The 21,285-nt window shown below is 38.9% G+C and overlaps 3 pseudogenes; 1 reads left to right on the top strand and 2 right to left on the bottom strand.

Moving 5' to 3' along the window:
* Positions 1–12,686: 12,686 nt before the first annotated feature.
* LOC147416718 (S-adenosylmethionine synthase-like) lies at positions 12,687–13,135 on the bottom strand (annotated as a pseudogene).
* A 727-nt stretch (positions 13,136–13,862) lies between these two features.
* Positions 13,863–14,642, top strand: LOC147416717 (photosystem I chlorophyll a/b-binding protein 2, chloroplastic pseudogene; annotated as a pseudogene).
* Positions 14,643–19,072: 4,430 nt separating this feature from the next.
* On the bottom strand, positions 19,073–20,819 carry LOC147416716 (uncharacterized; annotated as a pseudogene).
* Between the last annotated feature and the right edge of the window lie 466 nt (positions 20,820–21,285).

Genomic DNA, 21,285 nt, shown 5'->3' with positions numbered 1-21,285 from the left:
AATCACATTACCATGCCCAAATTCACAAAGTGAGAAAGTTCTCAAGACCGTCAATGTAGTAGTGATTGTTCAAAAACATGGTTGGTAAAATCAGCATGCCCAATGTCACAAAGTGGTCATGGTCTCAAGAGAATTCTTGTAGTAGTAGTTGTTCAAAAGCATGCTTGGTGACAAGCCCACGCCCACAATGTTTTTAAAAAGATGCCATGATGATTGGTCGCAAGACTATGCTACCATCAATGAATCAATATTAAGAGGGATTCTCTAGCACTAAGAATCATCCCAAGACACTCTTTGGTTTCCAAGCAGAGATCATTACTTCAATACCACACCTAAATCTTAAAAAAATTAGTGTTCTGTAAACTATATCTACATAGATGGAAGTTAGCTTCATTATGGGATTGTGTTAGCATGGTTAGTCACATCACCATTCCCAAACTCACATAGTGAGCTTTGAACCAAGATCATCCTTGTAGTAGTAGTAGCTGTTAAAAAGCATTCTTGGTCATATAAACATGCCCAGATTCACAAGGTGAGCATAGTCACAACAAGAACATCCTTCTAGTAATAGTTATTCAATTGCATGCTTGGTCGTGCTAGATGCTTGGTCAGATGAGCCTACCCACAATTATTCAAAAGGATGCTTGGTCACATAGCCATGCCCAAATTATCCAATAAGATTCTTGGTCATGGGACTACACTAGCATGCTTCATCTCAACTCCATGCAAGAGCAATTGGTTGCAAAACAATGCCATGATGCTTGGTCACATGACCATGCTTGAATCCATGAAGTAAACATTGCCATAGGGACCTTGGTACGCAAACTATACATGGAAGAGAGCGTGCTATTACAACATGATAACCCTTCCCAATAGCATGCATAAACTATTGAGCATGGTCACAAGACCATCCTTGTAGCAATAGCTATTCAAAAGCATGCTTGGTCATGTTAGATTCTGGTCACATCACCATGCCCACATTGGGGACTTTTTCAAGAATCTATTTACCTGCAAAGTTAATTGGTTGCAAAACAATGCCATTATGCTTGGTCACAAGACAAGGAATATCAAGATGGCTTTTGTAGTGCAAATCCTCATCCCAAGACATTCTTTGGTTTCCAAACAGAGATCATGGCTTCTGCATAGATGCAAGCAAGTTTGATCATGAAATTATGTTAGCGTGGGGTGTCACATCACCATGCCCAAATTCACATAGTGAGCTTGGTTCCCAAACCATTCTTGTAGTAGTAGTTGTTGAAGAGCTTGCTTGGTCATACGAACATGTCCAAATTCTCAAATTGAGAATGTTCCCAAGACCATCCTTGTAGTAATAGTTGTTCAATATCATGCTTGTTTATGGGACTATGTTAGCATGTTTAGTCACATGAATATTCCCAAATTATTCAAAAAGATGCTTGTTTTGCATAACTGGTTGCAAAACAATGCCATGATGCTTGATTGTAAGACATGCTGCCATCAAGGAATCAATATCAAGATGATACTAAATACATAAAAATGAACTTGGTCATGGGACTACAGTAGCATGGTTGGTGGTGACATGACCATGCCCAAATTCACAAAGTGAGTATTGTCTCAAGACCATCCTTGTAGTATTAGTTGTTCAAAAGCATGAATGGTCGCATGACCATGGCAAAATCCATAAAATGAGCATGGTCCCAAGAATATCCTTGTCATAATATATGTTCAGATGCATGCTTGGTCATGGGAATCTACTAGCATGTTGTCACATGACCATGCCCGAATGATTCAAAAGGATGCTTGGTCACGGGACTATGTTAGCATGGTTGTTGTCACATGACCACTCCGAAATTCCACAAACTGAGTCATTGTCTCAAAGCCATCCTGTAGTAGTAGGTTCTAAAACCATGCTTGGTCATGAATGTAAGATAGCATACTTGGTCACGTGACCATGCTAAAGTTTACAAAATGGTCATGGGACTATGTTAGCATGGTTGATCACATGACCATGCCCAAATTCACAAAGTGAGCATGGTTCCAAGACCATACTTGTAGTAGTAGTTTAAAAGCATGCTTGGTTGCATGACCATGGCAAAATTCACAAAGTGAGCATAGTTTATAGTGATAGTTGTTCAATAGCAAGCTTGGTCATGGGACTATGCTAGCATACTTGGTCCCAATATTTTGCAAGATTTGTTGGCGCTAATACCATGCTTGGATGCAAAAAGTCTAGCAAGATGTTGGGTCTCAAAATGATGCTTAAATGCATAAAGAAAACATGTTGACCCATAAGCATGATATCGTGCTTGATCACAAGAGAATTTTTAGTTTCTTTGTCTCAAACCATATTTGAGTATATATAAGCAAGCATGGTCAATCACAATACAATTCTACCATGCTTCAGGACAATACCAAGCACAAATTCTTGGTCCCAAGGTATTATTTAGTGAAACGAATATAGAGGGGAGAAAGTGGAGCTACAACACGTGGCTATTAGGGTCTTGTCAGTGGCCACCTCTAGTAAAATTTGTGAGAAAATTTGTTCATCTTTTGCTTTTGTGTACACTAAGAAAAGAAATCTATTGACTCCTAAATTAGCTGCAAATTTAGTGTACACCTTTTGCAATATACGACTAATGCACAATCCAGCAAGGATAACTACACAAGCTACATAGCAAAGCTTCACATGTTTTTAGACCCATGAAGCAATTGTAGGTGAAGCACACTTTGATGATGAAATTGAGTGGGATCAAGAAGATGTGGATCCATACTATTCAAATATAGAGAAATTGGATGATAGGGTGCCTATGATTGACGCTCCAGATGATGTACAAGCACTTTATTTTTTGTAATGAGACTAACACTTTTGTATATGTTGCTTTAAAATCCCATTACCTTTTTTGTAATTATTGTATTTATTTGTGGGTGAGAAATACAACATACCTTTAATCAAATAAAGCCCTTAAGTTTCAGATCTCTCTCTCTCTCTCACTCACTCTCTCTCTCTCTCTCTCTCTCTCTCTCTCTCTCTCTCTCTCTCTCTCTCTCTCTCTCTCTCTCTCTCTCTCTCTCACACACACACACACACACACACACACACTCACACACACTCACACACACACACACACACAAAGTGTGGAATTTTACAAAAAGAGAAGTCAAAAAAAGATGGGCTTTGTATCAAAATGATGTAGCTTAGATCTTGGGTGTTACCCACCACGATCTTTGATAGGAAAAACTCATTTGTTCTCATGGACCCACTTGTCCTAACTTCTGATATATCCTCTTTCAAGGGACCAAAATTTTCCTCATATCCTACTAGTTTTTGCTTCAATCTAGCATTCTCGCTTTTTAGTGCCTGGCAATGAGCATGCAATGAATGTGTAGTCTCTCCTTGGTTGGACGTTTGATGCCTTGAGTAGCTAGTTGCTCAAGGATTGTTGTCTCCATGCAATGATTGTGTAGTCTCTCCTTGGTTGGACGTTTGATGCCTTGAGTAGCTAGTTGCTCAAGGATTGTTGTCTCCTTGGGGAGGTAGGTAAAGTTCTTCTTGTGTGGAGGCTCTCCTTCATTTGCCTCTTGAGCATAAACTTGTTCTCTTGGGCACCCCTTGCCAACCCCTCTCATGCTAGGTCAACCATTCCAATCTACTTTGTGCCCCAAAACATAATAACAATAGCATTGCTACACAAACTAATTGGCTATCTCATTGTTGTTTGGGTTTTGCCTATACACTTGTAAGAATTGGGCGTGCATATGTTGCACTAATATTGTGTGTTGCAGGTCAGATATCATTAAAGTAGGGGATCCCTTTGCACCACCAATGGCCCTGAAAAGTTTGTGGCGCGTAAAATGGTTTGGGCACAACTTTTTGCATTCCTTGTAGCTCAATGGCTCTCCATCGTGGTTTGACTCATCCTATTGGTGGAACCTTGACATACCTCTTAAATCACCTTTAGCAACATGAATCTCCTCCTCTTTGTAGATTTGTTACGCTAGTTCATGGTTGAGATAAGGATTATCATTTGCATTTTGATCATGCTAAGCTGGTATGTCATCATGCTCAAGTGGTATGTCATCATGCCAAGGTCCATTTTCTATATGTACATAGCAAGCAGCATATGTTAGAGTGACATAAAATGAATGCATCCTTTAAATCTTAAAATGTTTTGAAAAATGAACTTGAAATAATTAAAAGCTCGCACTCGAATTTTTTTAAAGACCCAACTTGAAAAAGCATTACACTGTTGAAACAATGGCACAAAAATTATGATTCATTGATCATTCAATCATCAATTGGACACAAGCCAAATTAAGTTACAACTAGTGTGGCCGGCGGCCTTCGGCCGCCTCTCTCTCTCTCTCTTCCCTCCTCACTCATATAAACCGGAACTCACCGGATGGAGCAAACTTTGACACGTGGCACTAGAAAAGCAGTCTCTTTAATATATAGTATAGATATTGTAGCCAGCATTATGGGATCCATTCATACGAAGCAATAAATCCCATGCCTTAGGCATATTTAAGGGATTCCTCTCTTTCCCTTGAGCACTATGTTAGATCACAATACAAGAAAATCTTGTTTCTCATATTCAAAAGGCTATGGAATACACAAAATCAAGCATTAAGAATCCAACATTGGCTATATACATCAAAGGCTTTAGTGAAAGGAGGGAGGTTTGTGCTAATTTTTTTAGGAGTTTTCCATGGATAATCTCTTTCTTGTGTGCACTTGCTTTTGGGGATCGCTATAACAAGCAAGGAAATGTCTTTTTGGTGTTTGTGACGGTACTTGATCCTCAATCAATGATGTTGACATATACACCTTTGGTGCCAAAGTGTAACAATATTTGTGAGCATGTAGATCATTGTGTAGGAAGTTGTGGCTATGCAAAAACTTCAGCGTCTGTAAGTAGGCATTCATGAATGGTAAGATGTTCTCAATAAACTACTTCAAAGTTCCAAGGTGTATTGGAACTCTCTTATAATTGGTTTGCTTCCATCATGGTGTGTATCCATTGCTCTAGGTGGTCACACCATTTCACATTCTAATGTAAGTGGGCATTCATGAATGGCAAGATGTTCTCAATAAACTACTTCAAAGTTCCAAGGTGTATTGGAACTCTCTTATAACTGGTTTGCTTCCATCATGGTGTGTATCCATTGCTCTAGGTGGTCACACCATTTCACATTCTAAAGATAATCATTGGCTTAACGCTATGACATACAAGGCCTTTGGTAAGGATAATGCCATGATGATGAATAGTCATGGCAATATCCTATTATAGTGCCATTTGTATAGGGGATTTCCATGTGGCATGAGCTTGTAAATCTTGGTCGTGTACATTGCATCCGTGAGTTTTTAATGCACCACTCTCCAGAGATCTACACCATGTTCACAACCTTTATAGAGGCCTACCCCAAATGTGCTAACACAATCTAGACATTCATGACCACATGTGAGGAGAGCTTGGCATACATTCATTGAGATACCATGGACATTGAAGACTTGGATACCAAAGAGCCTATTACACCACAGGCTGGCACTTTTTTTTTTTCTTCCAGTTCCTTTGTATTCTCATTAGTGTTCTCTATTGTTTGATTAAGAAAGTATTTATATGCCTAAAACACTCCTAAGGTCTCAAACATTCAAATAATTTTACCAACTAGGACTAGTAATCAAGTAAATGCGCCAACCTAAACTCATGGCCTACTAACCTCAAGCCTCATTGATAAGCCTAAACTCTAGGTCAATTAACTAAAGCAAGGACAAGTTTATACATCTCTAATGGAAAATAAAAAAACATAATTAAATACATCCAATCAAACAATGAAACCCACAGTCATCAAATATAATTTTCCATAAATATGTAACATAGAAGAAAGTAGTATACTTGGAGGTATGTGATGTGTCTCTTGATAGCTGTGGCAATAAACATGCAATGTTGAAGCTCAATATCCATGTCAATTGAAAGCTCAAGTCCATCTATGCTTAAAATCATAAGACAAAGCACTACCACCAGGCGTAAAGCTTAAACTCGAAGAAAAATCTTGGCTTGATTTTGGTACATCACTCACATGTATTGCCTATGGTACTAGAGCCATAGAGGTTCTCTATGTGGGCGCTTTTCTTTGCAAAGCAAAAAGCTCTAGGAATACAAAATAATCACACACTCAAATGCTTTTGAATTAATGTGAAAAAGGAAAAAGAAAAAGAATAAAAAGTTAAAACAAGAAAAATGAAATGAAAAAGACTTCCATTGAGCTTCAAGTGAAAAATGCGACCATTTATTTGGAATTGTGAGAGTTAGTTAGCTAATCTAAGCTAAAAGACACAAGTAGGGAATCTTGCATTTAGGTAATCTTCTTAACTTAGCTAAATCATTATTGATAAACTCGTCCTTAAGCTCAAAACTAAATTTTTGCAAGTGAAATTTACTATGTCCTTATTGGCAGTATAACATTTCATAATTATTTGCACTTACTCATTACCACAAATATGCTTTTGCCTTCAAGAGCCCTTATGCTTTATTGCCACATGATTGAGCTTGCTACTTCATCGACGTTTTTCTTTTGTAGGCACATTCTTCCTTCAGCATCTTCCACAACATGGCTTTGTCAAAGGGACGACAAAGCTTTTAGCAAGGGGAGAATGTTGGAAGCATCCAACACCAGCATCCATTTTCATCTTCTCCATGCACATTTTCCATTTACTATGTGATTGCCAATTTTATCTACTAGTTTACTCTATGTGCTTTGGGTGGCCAACCATGAATTTTTTAAATCCTGGGCATATAAGTAAATTGTAGGTCATGTGAGAGGGAGAGATCATTTTGTGAAGATAACCTAAAGCAGAGAAGGAGAAGAAGGAGGCTATGGACGTGGAGGCTCGGAGGCACGTGTACTAGCTTCATGAATCAATTAATGTATGCATTGAAGTTGAATCCTCTTTATTCTCTCATTATTTTCTTTAAAGTTGTATATTAGCATCTAAATGTGTGTGTAAGAACCAATCACTCTCTAATCTCTTGACTCTCTATTTGTTGTTTGATTATTTTGATTATGGTGTTGTGTGCATGATTAGAGTAGTGTGTAGAGTAGGACTCATGCATATATCACTCTAATCCTCTTCTTCCTATTCTAGATGGCCTTTCATGATTTCCCCACTCTTTTCCAACTCATTGCTCCCACACCCTCACCCATGAGTGATGCTTCCCTACCCTAGCCAAGTCGCTACCAAAGTAGAAAGAGTTATACTTGTAGGAAAAAGTATTTTACATTATTTTGGAGTTGTGCTAGATGTTACTAAGCTTCTAGTAACTATGATAACAACAAGTGCATTTACTCTATGAAATTTGGGATTTTTAGTTGAAGCCTAAAGTTTTGTATATGTACTTAGGTCATTTTCTTGATCAGCTCTTTGAACTTTTGAATCTTGTTTCTATTTACTTGCAATGTTTTTGTTATACAAAACCTTTTTCAGCAGCAATAAGACATCTTTCCAATCGCTGAAATATTAGCACATTAGAAAGTGAGAGCTAAATGCATTTTGGAGAACATACAATAGATTTAATAAGGTAATTTCTACATACCTTTTGGGATATACAAGCTCTATTAACAAGGCTTTGAGATAGTTGAAAATGTTGTCTACTTAATAACCTAAATTCTATGTATTTGAGCTTGTTTGTCCAATTGGTCAAAAAGCATGGTTGTGCATCCAAAGTCTAAATATTTGTTTTAGTTGTGGGTTGCGGAGCATTCTAGAAAGATGTTATAGAGATATTGTAGTGTTGTTTTGAGTATGAACATCTATGGAGAGTCTCAAGATATATGCAAATTCAACTTCCTCATGCATAAACAAAAAATTGTTATAAGAAAAATCAATTTCATGTTTGACTCGAGGCAATGAAGGGTAGTTACACATGTTTGCACATATAAGCGAGTGAATAAATGAGAACTAATACATTAATTTTGAGTATGAACATCTATGGAGAGTCTCAAGATATATGCAAATTCAACTTCCTCATGCATTAACAAAAAATTGTTATAAGAAAAATCAATTTCATGTTTGACTCGAGGCAATGAAGGGTATTTACACATGTTTGCACATATAAGTGAGTGAATGAATGAGAACCAATACATTAATTTCTTATGTACTAAATGGAACAAAAAATATGCAAACAATTAGGGCTAATATACTAGTTTCTGATATACTAAATAGAACTTATACTAAGTTATAGTGTACTAGTTTACCTAGCAAATTTGTATCATATATATGAACATGGGAGCACTATTTTCTAATGTACCAAATGGGACCATTATACTACATTATAAGTATTTAAATGAATGAGACTAGTAAACTAATTTCTAATATATCAAATGGGATTGTTATACTAAGTTATAATATACTAGTTTATTGTGAATTCTTTAGGTCTTGCATTCCAAAGGGTACATTAAATGGCCATTGATGCTACTTTGGACTCGAATTTTGAGCCCTAGCTAGAGCTGGACTTTGACAACTTATTGTGGCAAGAGTATCCACCTAAAGGAGGGAAGATGCAGACGCAGGCAAAAAGAAAAAGGCAATGAGTCCAAGGATGAGGGGGAAAAACTATGTCCTTGGCAAAGCTTTGGACAACACGTAGATCAAGTATGGTGTCTTGTCTAAGATGGGTTCTATTGGAATCATTGACTATTTTATATGTGCAACACTGACATGCCACAAAGCTTTTGGATGTTTTTTGCAAATGCAGAGTAAGGGTTCTCCCCAGATGTGCTATATGTTGCACTACACTTATTTGCAAAGCTTTGATTGACGTGTATGCCAAGTAATCTTCGAAAATCACAATTGTACTAAAATTTAAATCAATTTGTGTATCATTATCATGATTTATGCTAGGAGAGAGCATTCCACAACTGTTGTAAGAATATATATAAATGAATATTTTGGTACCCTTTTGTCCTTCAAAAATTCCATTTGCAAGAAAGAAAAATTTAATGGTATTTCCTGTTTATGGAAAGAAGAGAAGAGGAAGATCTCAAGGAGTCATTTAGTTTGGGAACATCCATATTTACATGATCAAGGAGTATTCATAGTTTCTTACTTGAACTTTAGCTTTTAGAAAACCTTACACATTTTTTGACCAAAGTATCCATTTTGAGTGCACTGATTGTTCCAATGTGAGTGCATGCACAAGGAATGTAGTCACTTGTGCATGGGTGCAAGATGGTATAAATATCTAGAAAAGTGTGTCCTTGCATTCACATTTGCTATTGTTGGAGGCTCTCTATCATTGTCTAGTATGACTATTGTCAATTGTAACAGCAATTGCTACAACAAGAGATGGTCAAAGTAGGTCTATGGTGGGGAGCGAAAAACTCTCACTCTCTCTCTCTCTCTCTCTCTCTCTCTCTCTCTCTCTCTCTCTCTCTCTCTCTCTCTCTCTCTGTGTGTGTGTGTGTGTGTGTGTGTGTGTGTGTGTGTGTGTGTGTGTGTGTGTGTGTGTGTGTGTGTGTGTGTGTGTGTGTGTGTGTGTGTGTGTGTGTGTGTGTGTGTGCACGTGCGCACGCACACATTCTACTCTCTCTCCCTCCCCAAAATTGAGTTCCCCACATATCTAGGATTGGTTGTCCCATGTAGAGCAAACAACCCTCACTGTTCCTCAAGAAACATGCTACGAGTGGCCCAAACCAGAAGGGTGAAAAAAGAAATTCTTCAAAGGAAGCTGCATATAAAGTTGTTTGGTTTGGGCTAGGTATTTTGTAGATGTAGAGTGCAGAGTTGGAGATTTTTTACTCTCTCTCTCTCTCTCTCTCTCTCTCTCTCTCTCTCTCTCTCTCTCTCTCTCTCTCTCTCTCTCTCTCTCTCTCTCTAAATTATTTCTCCTTGATGTTAAGTGGATTTCAATTGATCATCATGGAGATGCTTTGATGCTTGTATCAAAGATTTTGTTTAGATAATTTTTTCATAGTGTTTTCTCATACCTGTATACTCTCCACTAGGAAGGCATGCATCAAAACAAGCATCTTTGTACCATGTATGGTTGATGGTTGTTTTTTCTTGTGTCTAGCTTCAACTCGATAATTCCATGGGATTATTCAAAGACATTTTTCCTTTGTGTACCTGTTCTAAGGTACACAAGGTCTTTAAAAATGTTCTTTATTAACAACTTTTTTGTAAAAGCTATGGAGAGGATGAGAGAGAGACTAGATGAGAGAAGAAGAAGGAAAAGATTGATATTTAGTTACTTACTACATTTTGCATTAGAGAGAAGGAGAGAGGGAGAAAGGAGGGGAAAAGTTTAATGTTGTAAGAACAATCTAGAGAAATTTCATATTTCTATATGATGAGTCCTGACTCAAGCCGTATTAAATTTTTGGGAGTATGTGTGTGTGTATATGCATGTATATGTGTGTGTGTGTGTGTGTATGTGTGTGTGTGTTTTCAAGTAACAATATAACATAAACACCAAAGAATACTTTCAAATTACAAAAGACTCTAGAAACTAAGTCAGTGAAAAGGTGGTATAATTCCCATTCATATATAGATGGACTTTTACATAAGTACAAGAAGAGTGAAGAGCCTAAAGATATAGAAATCCACCATCTTCAATCCAAGGAACTTTGAAAACCATAGTTGAGAAGGTAACCCTCACCTACACCCATGGAAACAACACAACTTTCAGTTAGCATTGGCATCGTATGCAGGTGATGCATGGGTATCCCACATGTTATAGATGTCAACCAGAAAGTCAAAGCTACTCAATTATTTAGACATGGTTTCATTTACAGGAAAAAAGGACCCTTTAGAGCTCCTTTTTCTTTGCAAGCTCTCATGAGATAAGGCCGGAGACGAGTTTTATGGGGAAATTTATCCTCAAAGTGGGCCACATATACCTGTTTCTTGACTTTACAGAGTTTGTCATTAATTGCCGCTATTTTTTCAAGGTCAGTGACAGTGCTCATACGTGTAGTCAATCTATACTTTGGAGTCATTTGTAACATAAAAGGTTGTTAGTAAGTAAGTTCTACCCCTTCTCAGACAAACCATATGTAAGGTAGTAAGTATAAGTGCTACACCCCTATACAACATATCGAAGGAATATGTCGAGGTGCCATATTTCTTTTGAGTCCTACCGAATGGCGAGCGAATATTTCCGAGCAAGGCAATAACTAAGCAAGTTCCTCCAAACAAGCTCAAGGGATTTAGTTGCAAGAAATTAGCCATACAATACGAATGTTAACTATATGCTATGAGAACCACAGTGCCAAGATTTTCCATGGCCACTTTTAGATCTCTGGTGAAAACCTCTACACCATACTTGTTGCCTTTCAATGAGGTGAAATTGCATAGAGCTGTGTTCAAATTCCTTACAAACGTGATGCTACTAAGCGCGGTGGTGGTATTGCACATGCACTGGATGTAGAGGACATCTTGTTGCATGGAGAAGGCAGGAAATAAGAGGATGTAGAGGAAGAGTGCAAGGCTCCATAACCCCGTGGCCATCTACCGGCTTTAGTCCAAGACATCCGTGTGAAACCATGCAAAGCTGGATTTTCGGGGGGTCACTTCAAATAGTCTCTCTCTCTTTTCTCTCTAGCCATAGGGTTGTCGCCACAACAATAAAAAACCGAGCTAGTTGTTGAGGCATGTTCTTGCCTCATCCTAGCATCTCAAGATTCTCATGGTGAACTACACCCACACTGTCTCCATCTTCTAGGAACCTGCAACCCTGATCCGTTGCGAAACACCTCTCCCTTTGAATTCTCTCTCTCTCTCTCTCTCTCTCTCTCTCTCTCTCTCTCTCTCTCTCTCTCTCTCTCTCTCTCTCTCTCTCTAGCTACATGGTTGTTGATATGAATGTCACCCTAGTTGCCCATTTAGGTATGCTCTTGCCTCATTCGAGCTTCTCATGCTAAAGTATGCTTGCAATGTGCTCCATTTGTGGAACCCATGGCCCTCATCCTGTGGAAAACTCCTTTCCCTTTGAATAATCTCTCTCTCTCTCTCTCTCTCTCTCTCTCTCTCTCTCTCTCTCTCTCTCTCTCTCTCTCTCTCTCTCTCTCTCTCTCTCTCTCTCTCTCTCTCTCTCTCTCACACACACACACACACACACACACACAATAAAAGAAATTTATGTATATTAATCAGTTTAGTAGTAGTGATACCAATGTGCCACTCAAACTAGATAAATACAAGGCAAGTTTTGAGGGCTATCTTAAGCCTTCTTAACTTCAAACGCTTAACTACTTCCTAGGTGAAATCAGGGTCATTGCAACCAAAATGCGACACTCTTCTCGGTGAAGGTCATTAAGGTTGATAGAGATCATACCATGAAGGATTTTGTGTGTGTGGGTGCTCTTGTGCATGATTTTATATGTTGGTAATGGGAGGGCACATGAGAAGTTCTTGAAATGTTATTCTACACTTTGATTATTTAGTTGATGTTATATTATGTCTGACAAACTGATGCCGCTCCATAAGTTTTATGCAAATGAAATGAGTATGGAATACCTAAATATCAAAAGAATTTAGCAAGAGCATTAATACAACAGCTTCTATACTAGTTGTAGGGGCGCGTGGGGATGAGGAAACTTGATTATTTTAGAATCTCTGAATCAGTAGTGGCATGCTACAACACTCTTTGGCAGCCTGCCTCTGGATGTAGGCTCTACTTTCTATATATCCACCTTGGTAGGGTCTTTGCCTAAGAAAACACCTCCGCCATGAGCTCCCCAACCACCATATGTATCAATAATGATCTTCCTTTTTGTTAGGCCAACATCACCTTGTGGCCCCCCAATCACAAACCTTCCAAAAGGATTCAGATGGAAGATGGTCTTCTCATCCAGGTACTTATTAGGTAGCATAGACTTGATAACATGCTCCTATAGATCAGTGGTAATCTTGTCATTGGTAACTATTTCGTTGTGTTGCATAGAGATCAAGACCATATGAACTATGATGGGAACCATGGGCATTGATGGCACCATTTTATTCTTGTATTCAACTGTTACTTGAGTTTTGCCATTTGGGCAACCATGCATAAGTTCCATTCTTGCTTACCTCTATGAGCATGGCACCTAGTTTGGTAGCCAGGACATGGCTGAGGGGCATAAGCTCCTTATCAGTCTCATCAGTAGAATAACCAAACATATGCCCTTTGATCTCTTGCACCAATCTCCTCGTCCTTATTTTTGTGAAATGTCCATGCACACCTTGAGAAATGTATGGGCTCTACAGTTTGATGTTAACGAAAACCTTGCAATGATCAGCATCAATACCCACATCATCTGACACAAACCAATTTCCCAGCTATTGTCCCAAATCTTCCCATAGTTAATATCTACCATAATTGGTGGTAATCTCCCCAAAGATCATCACCATGTTAGTCTTGGTGCACGTCTCACAAGCCACCTTAATCTCTTGATCCAGTTGTAGGCATGCATCCAGCATTGCATTAGACACTTGATCCCACAGCTTTTCTAGATGTTCCTCATTCACGCACTCCGAGGTGAAGAGAAAAGTTGACATCTTTTAGGGTTTCTATGCGTCAAGGGCATGGAAGTAGCCTCTAAACAATCTTGCAAGGCTGAAGCTGCTTCTCACATTTTCTCTCTCCCTCTCTCTCTCTCTCTCTCTCTCTCAAAGAGCGCGCACCGGCGTGCGCACTTTGACAGAGTCAAGTTTTTGTGTGTGTGTGTGTGTGTGTGTGTGTGTGTGTGTGTGTGTGTGTGTGTGTGTGTGTGTGTGTGTGTGAGAGAGAGAGAGAGAGAGAGTCATTGTGCTTGTGGACGCCCAGCAGAATCTATGTTTGTGATTGCAAGGTAGCAGCCTAGAAGAAAGATGAGCAACTACAATCTATCACCGCGAGCTTGTGGCTATGGCATCCATGGTGTGCTCCTCTAGCAGCCTCACAATTGTGACAGCGTCCAACGTGAGCAAGGGCTCCTTTGTCTTCGGATGGGCATTGCAAGCTACACCCAACTACATTTGCGCCATCAAAGACGGCCCTCACCATTTTAGCGGCAACAGCCAACAGGCCTTTGCGATTCCCTGGCAGCACTCCTCTGGAATGGCTTAATGGAAGCCTACCTGGGGACTTTGGCTTTGACCCCCTTGGTCTTGGATCCGAGCCTGAGCTTCTCAAGTGGTTTGTGCAATCAAAAATAGTGGACTGCAGGTGGGCTATGTTGGGTGGTGCTGGAATATTCATTCCAGAGGCTCTCACCAAAGTAGGAATTTTGAACACCCCATCCTGGTACTTAGCTGGAGAGTCCGAGTATTTCACAGATACGACTACCCTCTTCAATGTAGTGGATCTTATATTCTTAGGTTGGGATGAGGGCCGAAGATGGGTAGACATCATTACTCCAGGATCAGTGAATACTGACCCCATCTTCACCAACAACAAGCTAACAGGCACAGATGTTGGCTATCCCGGTGGCTTCTAGTTCGGCCCTCTTGGCTGGGGCTCTGGTTCTCCTGAGAAGATCAAGGAGCTTAGGACTAAGAGATATAGAATGGCGGACTCGATATGTTGGTCGTTATGGGTACTTGGTTCGAAGCAATCTACATGGGCACTGGCCTCATTGACAACCTTACCGCCCATCTTTCCGACCTTGGCCACAACACCGTTTTCTGGGCTTTCTTGACCAAATGAGCGGTGATCGTTGTACCTCCATCACTTGGAGAAAATATTGACACTCGCTTCCTTTGTATGACAATTGAGAAGTTTGTAAAAACCTTTTATTTGGTTGGAAGGTCCTATTTGTCGTGTAAACAGTACAGTGCCTTCTCCTGTTTTGTCAATTTACTTGTGTCATGTTTCATTGCATTACCTTGAGGGTATGAGTCAGTTTTGATTACAGAACATGCATATTCTAGTTATTATCTGCATCGGAAGTTTGCCACTGTTCTCTGACCAAATGCCTCTCGTTCAAGCCTTTCATCTCTCCCTGTTAATGAAGATAATGAAGTCTGTCTTGAATGTTCAAAGAGAGAGAGAGAGATCCATGACAAGGAGGAAGTAGGAAATCCAGGAGAGGGGCCCGCGTTGCAGTATCAATTCTCTCTCTCTCTCTCTCTCTCTCTCTCTCTCTCTCTCTCTCTCACACACACACACACACACACACACACACACACACACACACACACACACATGCACACACACCCGTTTTCTTCCTTTTCTCTTGCCTGTCTCAAATCAGCAAAAGGTTTCGTGACTCCCTCTCTACTACCATTTATGGACGACAATGTCGCCACAAGATTGTTCTTATGTTTGACGATAGCATCTATGCACTTTCTATCTCTTTTGTGATACAACATTATGAAATAACTAATGCATTCAATTTGCATCCATTAACTCTAATGGGAGAGCAGGTGAAGATAAAGGCTATTGAACTTGCTATTGGTGAAAAAATATTCCTTCTCAATCATGGCCAATGTCAATTCTAGAAGGTTCGCATTGCTATTGAAAGCACACAAGGCATTGGAATGAAGGACACACTAGTAATAGTCCGATGGTCCCTCCAGAGTAGTTGGTATACTACATACAATGCCTTCACAAAGCAACCTACACATGGCACTCAAGCAAGCAAAGGATATCATTCAAGCTCAAGAGCTACCTACGCATTATGATGGACATGTGGCATTTGAGTTATCATCTTTTGATCTACTTGTGCACGAACTTATGACAATTGCAACATGTGAATTTACCATGGAGAATAAGTTTGCACAAATAGAGTTTTGGAATATGCTAAACAAGATGGTTCAAAAGCAAGGATATGATTGTGTATCAATGTGTGTGTGAGCACATTAAAGGAAGAGTATGGCTCTTTTGTTTGAGACAATTTTAATGTGTGTGAACACATTAAAGGAAGAGTATGGCTCTTTGTTAGAGACTATTTGAGAAGCAACATGGTTACTTTGCTACACTATACTCTATAGACTATGTATTGAGATCTTGATCTAATCTTTGTCATTGCTTATACTCACTTGGTTTCTTGTCCACTCGGAAGTACTCACTCGAGGATTGGGATTCCTCATTTCTTCCAAACAAAAGGAAGCCACCATGGCCCATTCATTAATGTAACAATCAACCACTTACAGTTTCACAAGCGGCTCATTTGCAGCCATGTCTACCAAAGTCAACAACATTATTCATCAATACTCTCAACCATATTCGGCTAGCATCACTGTAACCCTATTGCTCAACCAAATATTTAAACCATGTACATCCACATTGAGCAGGGATCACAAACCTAAGCCAGCTCCGACCTTACCTGAGCAATAATAGTAAGCTCAGTATCAATCAAGTAGCCCAAGCTATGTACGGTAAAGTAGCGCAGAGTTTCAAAAACTCTCAATATTCAGTTGGCCAAGTCGTTGATTGAGCAAGACTAGAAGGCCTAGCACCGGTCCCAGATGCTCACATCCTGTACAGCCAAGTGAGCAAAATTTTCCAAGGAAACATAATACTCAGACACTATAGACCTGAATTGAGCACTAGTAGTAAGCATTGTATCCAACCCAGAATTGCCCAAAAGAAGAATACATGCTACAATAATTCAAACAAATTTACCAGGTCTCGGTTTCTACCCATCAGTAGGTTAACTATATCATATAGGTTCTTTCATCAAGTATTTACAAGGACACAATTTATGCCCATTAGGGTTCATGGAATCCAATCCTTCACAGGTTTGTATGTCAATTACATTGATTATACATCTCTTAGCAAATCAAGTGGCAGAGAACCCTTGCGGTATCCAACCAGACCAAATGTCAAACCGTGAAGTAAAAGGAATAGATGCCTTTATGGGTTTTTTTAAACTATACCCAACCATGTGAATGCCAAAAAATGTATTGTATCAAACAAATCCAGCATTAGTATGCAGTCAAGGCATCCCCCCCCCCCAAAAAAAAAAAAAAAAAAACCCAGCAACTATATATTTAAAAATCCAACATTAGTAACCCCAATATTCAATCAGCCAGTATTTTGCACGACCTGTAAGTACTACCAGTAACAAGTCCAAAACCAGTAAACACTCGGGGTATACCCCCCCCATCCCAAAAGATTTTTTTAAACAGTATGCACCATCAGTACATCAGGTGACCATCAACAGAGTATTGTATTGTCAAGCCAAGCGACAACAATCATATAACATACCCCAATAGTTTTAATTTAAACCAATGAACAATTTATGCAAAGCAACCAAAAATCGAGGTTCTATCAAGTCAAGCGTCAACAAGCATTATGCCACACCCCAATATTTAAGGAGCACCTTTAATCAAACCAATGAATTGTATTACGTAGAGCTACTCAGAATAGAAACCTGTTGCGGGACCATAGCTTCCCAGCAAGTGTTTAAACCATTCAACCCTTTTTCACATACTGTCAAGTATATCCAACCCATACAGTGGGCCTTACCAGGCCTAAGCGACAGTGATTAAGATACCATAGCCCTGTTAACAGGTTTACATTATCCTAAGACAAGTAAAAAGGAAAGAAAACCATAATATCAAGTTCAATAATCAGTGGCCAACCTCTATCGATTGAGTTGCAAGCTCCATGTTTGGTACAGCAAAGAGTAAACAAACACACATGGCCCTAACTCTTTATGCAAGTAGAACACACACAAGGCTAAGTGAGGGGCAGAAACACCCTCACCTCTTTAAATAGAAGAAGGTAGACCACCATCACTCATGACGTGTAGCGTGCAGAATTGTTAACATCCCAAGCACTGAGTAGAGCGTGCTATTCCTCCTGGGGAATCCAAAATGTGTAGCCGCCTCTGATGTGGTCCGGCACATTAGAGCAGAGCTACCATTGCGCATCAAGGCAGGGTAGGTGAGGCCCATTAAGAAATTTTAACCACATTATTAGTTGCCAGCTAAGGTCTTGCAACCATCATAACCCTATAGGGGTTCCATCCCACGGTGGATACAGACTTAATGTAGATAGGAAAGATGTAAGGCTATAGTGGAGATACATAGCCAGGATGACATCATTGTGGGGTAGTATATCTTTTCATTGTGTTGAAAACATAAAGACAAGTAACAAATGTGTGTGTGTGTGTGTGTGTGTGTGTGTGTGTGTGTGTGTGTGTGTGTGTGTGTGTGTGTGTGTGTGTGTGTGTGTGTGTGTGTGTGTGTGTGTGTGTGTGTGTGTGTGTGTGTGTGAGTGAGAGAGAGAGAGAGAGAGAGAGAGAGAACACAATCTAGTTTCTTTGTAAGCTACAATTATTTTTATATTCACTTAATTTGTGCTACACAAAAAAATTTATGTTAATGAACCAAAGGTTAATATGTACAACATGAGCTCAAGAAATAAGTTGTTTTACAAACTACTAGTATCCAGAGTTTGAACTAAAGGACGTTCTCAATGGCTTCAAAAGAAAAAGTATAAGCGTTCCTCATCCCAGGGCCTCAGTCCCGCATCTTTGTCCAATTCTACTCCAAAATTATCAACTACCCGTTGTTTTGGTTAGGAGCCATCCCTTTCCAAATTCGGTGACTAATGTGTGCCTCTAATGGATTAGTTCAATTATTTTCTTCTAACTTTACAATTTTCAAAATCTTTCAATAATGTAGCTGATAGAATATATATCTTGGCTTGTAGAAAATTTTATGATTTCTTTACTAAAACACTTAAGAAACAACCAAGGTTTCTTTTTTTGGCATGTAGCTACGAGCTCATGCTCATAATTTGTAGAGCACGAAGCATAGTGAAGTGTTGAGTCTTGCTAAGTTGGTTCAGCCTCCAAGGAGTGCGTACACAACATCTATGCTTTTTGGAAAATGGAAAAGTGAATTTCCAGTCTCAAAATTTTTCTGTAGGATGTCTCTTAAGTGAATGAAGTAAACAATATGAATCAAGGTTTAAACAATGCAAAATACATTTCTTTGAGCACGATCTAGACTTCTAGCATCTTCCACATTATGTTGTAACTCTTGTGGAGGAGGTTTTCTTAATTGGCCTTATCTATCCATAGCCATCCTTTTAAGAATCCTCCATTCCAAAGAGGAAAAAGTTTAATTGGTTATGCTTTATCTCAACATAGTCCCACTACACACAATTCCATGTAACTAGATCTAGAGCTGAGTTGCTTCTAGCACTACATGACCATCTAATGTCTAATTGCTTCTAGCTGCTTGGATAACCTTGGCTATGTATTCTTTATGTGGAAAATTTTTATCTAACACTTAACACTTTGATATAGTTCCAAAAGAGCCGCCTCCAAGGTGGGCTTTTGGTAGAAACACTATTTGTGTGTGCTCAAGGAGGAAGAAAGGAGGTGTGCCAGCTCGGGAGTGGTTGCTCAAAAGTAGTTCTTGAAATTGTCTTTTTGTTGTTGTGTTTGTACTCTTACTCTTCCTATGCCTTTTATAGCATCCATATTGTTGAGCATCATATAGCTCTTCAATTAGAAATATTTTTTGGTAAAATGTCTTCTCTTTCTACAAAGATTTTTCTAGAAGCTTGATCGAGCACTTGTTTTCACCCAAGCCTTTACCCACTCATTTTGTATAGTTTTATTGTTCACTAGTTGAGGCTCAAGCTGCAAGCATGGGTACAAATTTTGGAGAACATTCCAAACTAAAGGCACAGCACAATCAATAACTAGTTTGAGATATTTTTGACTTGGATCAAAAAGTTGGCGCAATTCCTCATCTGTTAGCTATAGCAAAAAACCAAGCATTGTTGTAACAAGCAAATGCCACTCATGTTTCTCAATATAAACTCAATTTTATGTTTTCATTTTCTCAAACAAAGTATTCGTCTTTATGTATATGGCCCTCCTACATGTTTTTAATGAGACGGATGTGCTTGCATTGTAGCTACTTGAATCCTAACTCCTAAAACAAAGAAGAGGAGAAACTACATGCTCTAGTTGTAGTTTCTATATGCCAAGGTGCTCTTACAAAAACTATTGACAACTTTGATGTAGTTGTCACTCACAGAGATGGACTCGCCATGAGGTGGTCATCAAATACAAACCGAACTGGAAGATGTTTCTATTCCGAAGAATGTGCCTCAAATAAAGTTCTTCTTGGACGTTACTGGTTTTCTCTTGCAAAGTTATCAAGGACTATGTCAAAGGTGTTGCTCTACTTACACAACTTACAAAAAGATACATCAAAGGACTGGAGATTTTAGTACCTTATCGTGATGGTAACCCTCTTGTTATTTGGAATGACCATCTCGTTGAGAGCTTCAAGATACTAGATCACTCGGTAGCTACACCAATGCTCCATATTGTTGATCATAGTTAGTTTTTCATTGCTACAACAAATGCTAGTGATTATGTCCTTGGTTCAAGGCTTTATTAGGATGAACGACCTACTATGTTTAGAAGCAAGAAGCCTTCTAATGCTGAAATGTATATTCAATGCACAAGAAAGAGCTTTGTGCCATAATTTTCACTTTAAGAGAGCAATGACATTATTTCTATGGCTCTATGTTTACTACAAGGACTGATCATCTCTCTTTGCGATATGTTTGCAATCAGAATGATCCTAGAAGCTAGGAGGCTGGATGGATTGAGCTTATGTAAGATTTTGACATTGAGGTATGGACATCCCATTTAGGTTTTCTAAAGTTAAGTCTTTACTATATTTGGTTTGTGAACGTGGTCTGTAAGTACAAGGTTCATGGACAAGTGTTGCATCAAGTGTGAGGCATTGCGTAGGTAAGCTATGTTTACTATAGTAAGCTTGTGAGCCATGCAAGCATATATTGTATTATGCCTTGTGAGTGTAGGATGTAATTTGCAAGCTTGCAAAGTTCATGCACCTAGAGTTGACAAGAAATCGGAGTTTCACCTGGGGTTGCTCGCATGTCAAGGAAGAGTTACAAGGGGTTAATCTTGTTTATTAAATGAATGATTTAATATCTTTTTCTCCTATATTTTTAAGGAAAAAATAGGGGTCTTATGTAGCCTATTTCTAGTGATCTGATGCATTTCTCCTAAATATAAGCTTTATGCAGTGGCTGGGTTTTGTCATTTTCTTTGAGTCCCTTCTCGAGCTTTTGCCATCTAATTGATTCTCTCTATCATGCTTTTTTTCGTTGTTGTCATGTGAAGAAAGAATATTAGAGGATAACCAAGATTATTAAATGGAAGATTTCATAATCTTTTCCTCCTACATGTTTAAGGAAGTAAATAGAGGTAGATTCCTCTGGCCTCTTTTGTTCTAAATTAAAGCTATTTAAAGAAAACATTGGGATTTGTACAATAGTTATAGTGGTGCACTGTACATTGAGTCTTCATAAACATGGAAATGGAGTAGCTAGTCATGCCATG

This window comes from Adiantum capillus-veneris, unplaced genomic scaffold (genome assembly GCF_014529385.1).
Source record: "Adiantum capillus-veneris isolate H3 unplaced genomic scaffold, ASM1452938v2 Hic_scaffold_560, whole genome shotgun sequence".
NCBI classification, from domain to species: domain Eukaryota; kingdom Viridiplantae; phylum Streptophyta; class Polypodiopsida; order Polypodiales; family Pteridaceae; genus Adiantum; species Adiantum capillus-veneris.
Note: the sequence above shows the minus strand (reverse complement) of the source record. Positions and strands in the feature narration are given on the sequence as shown.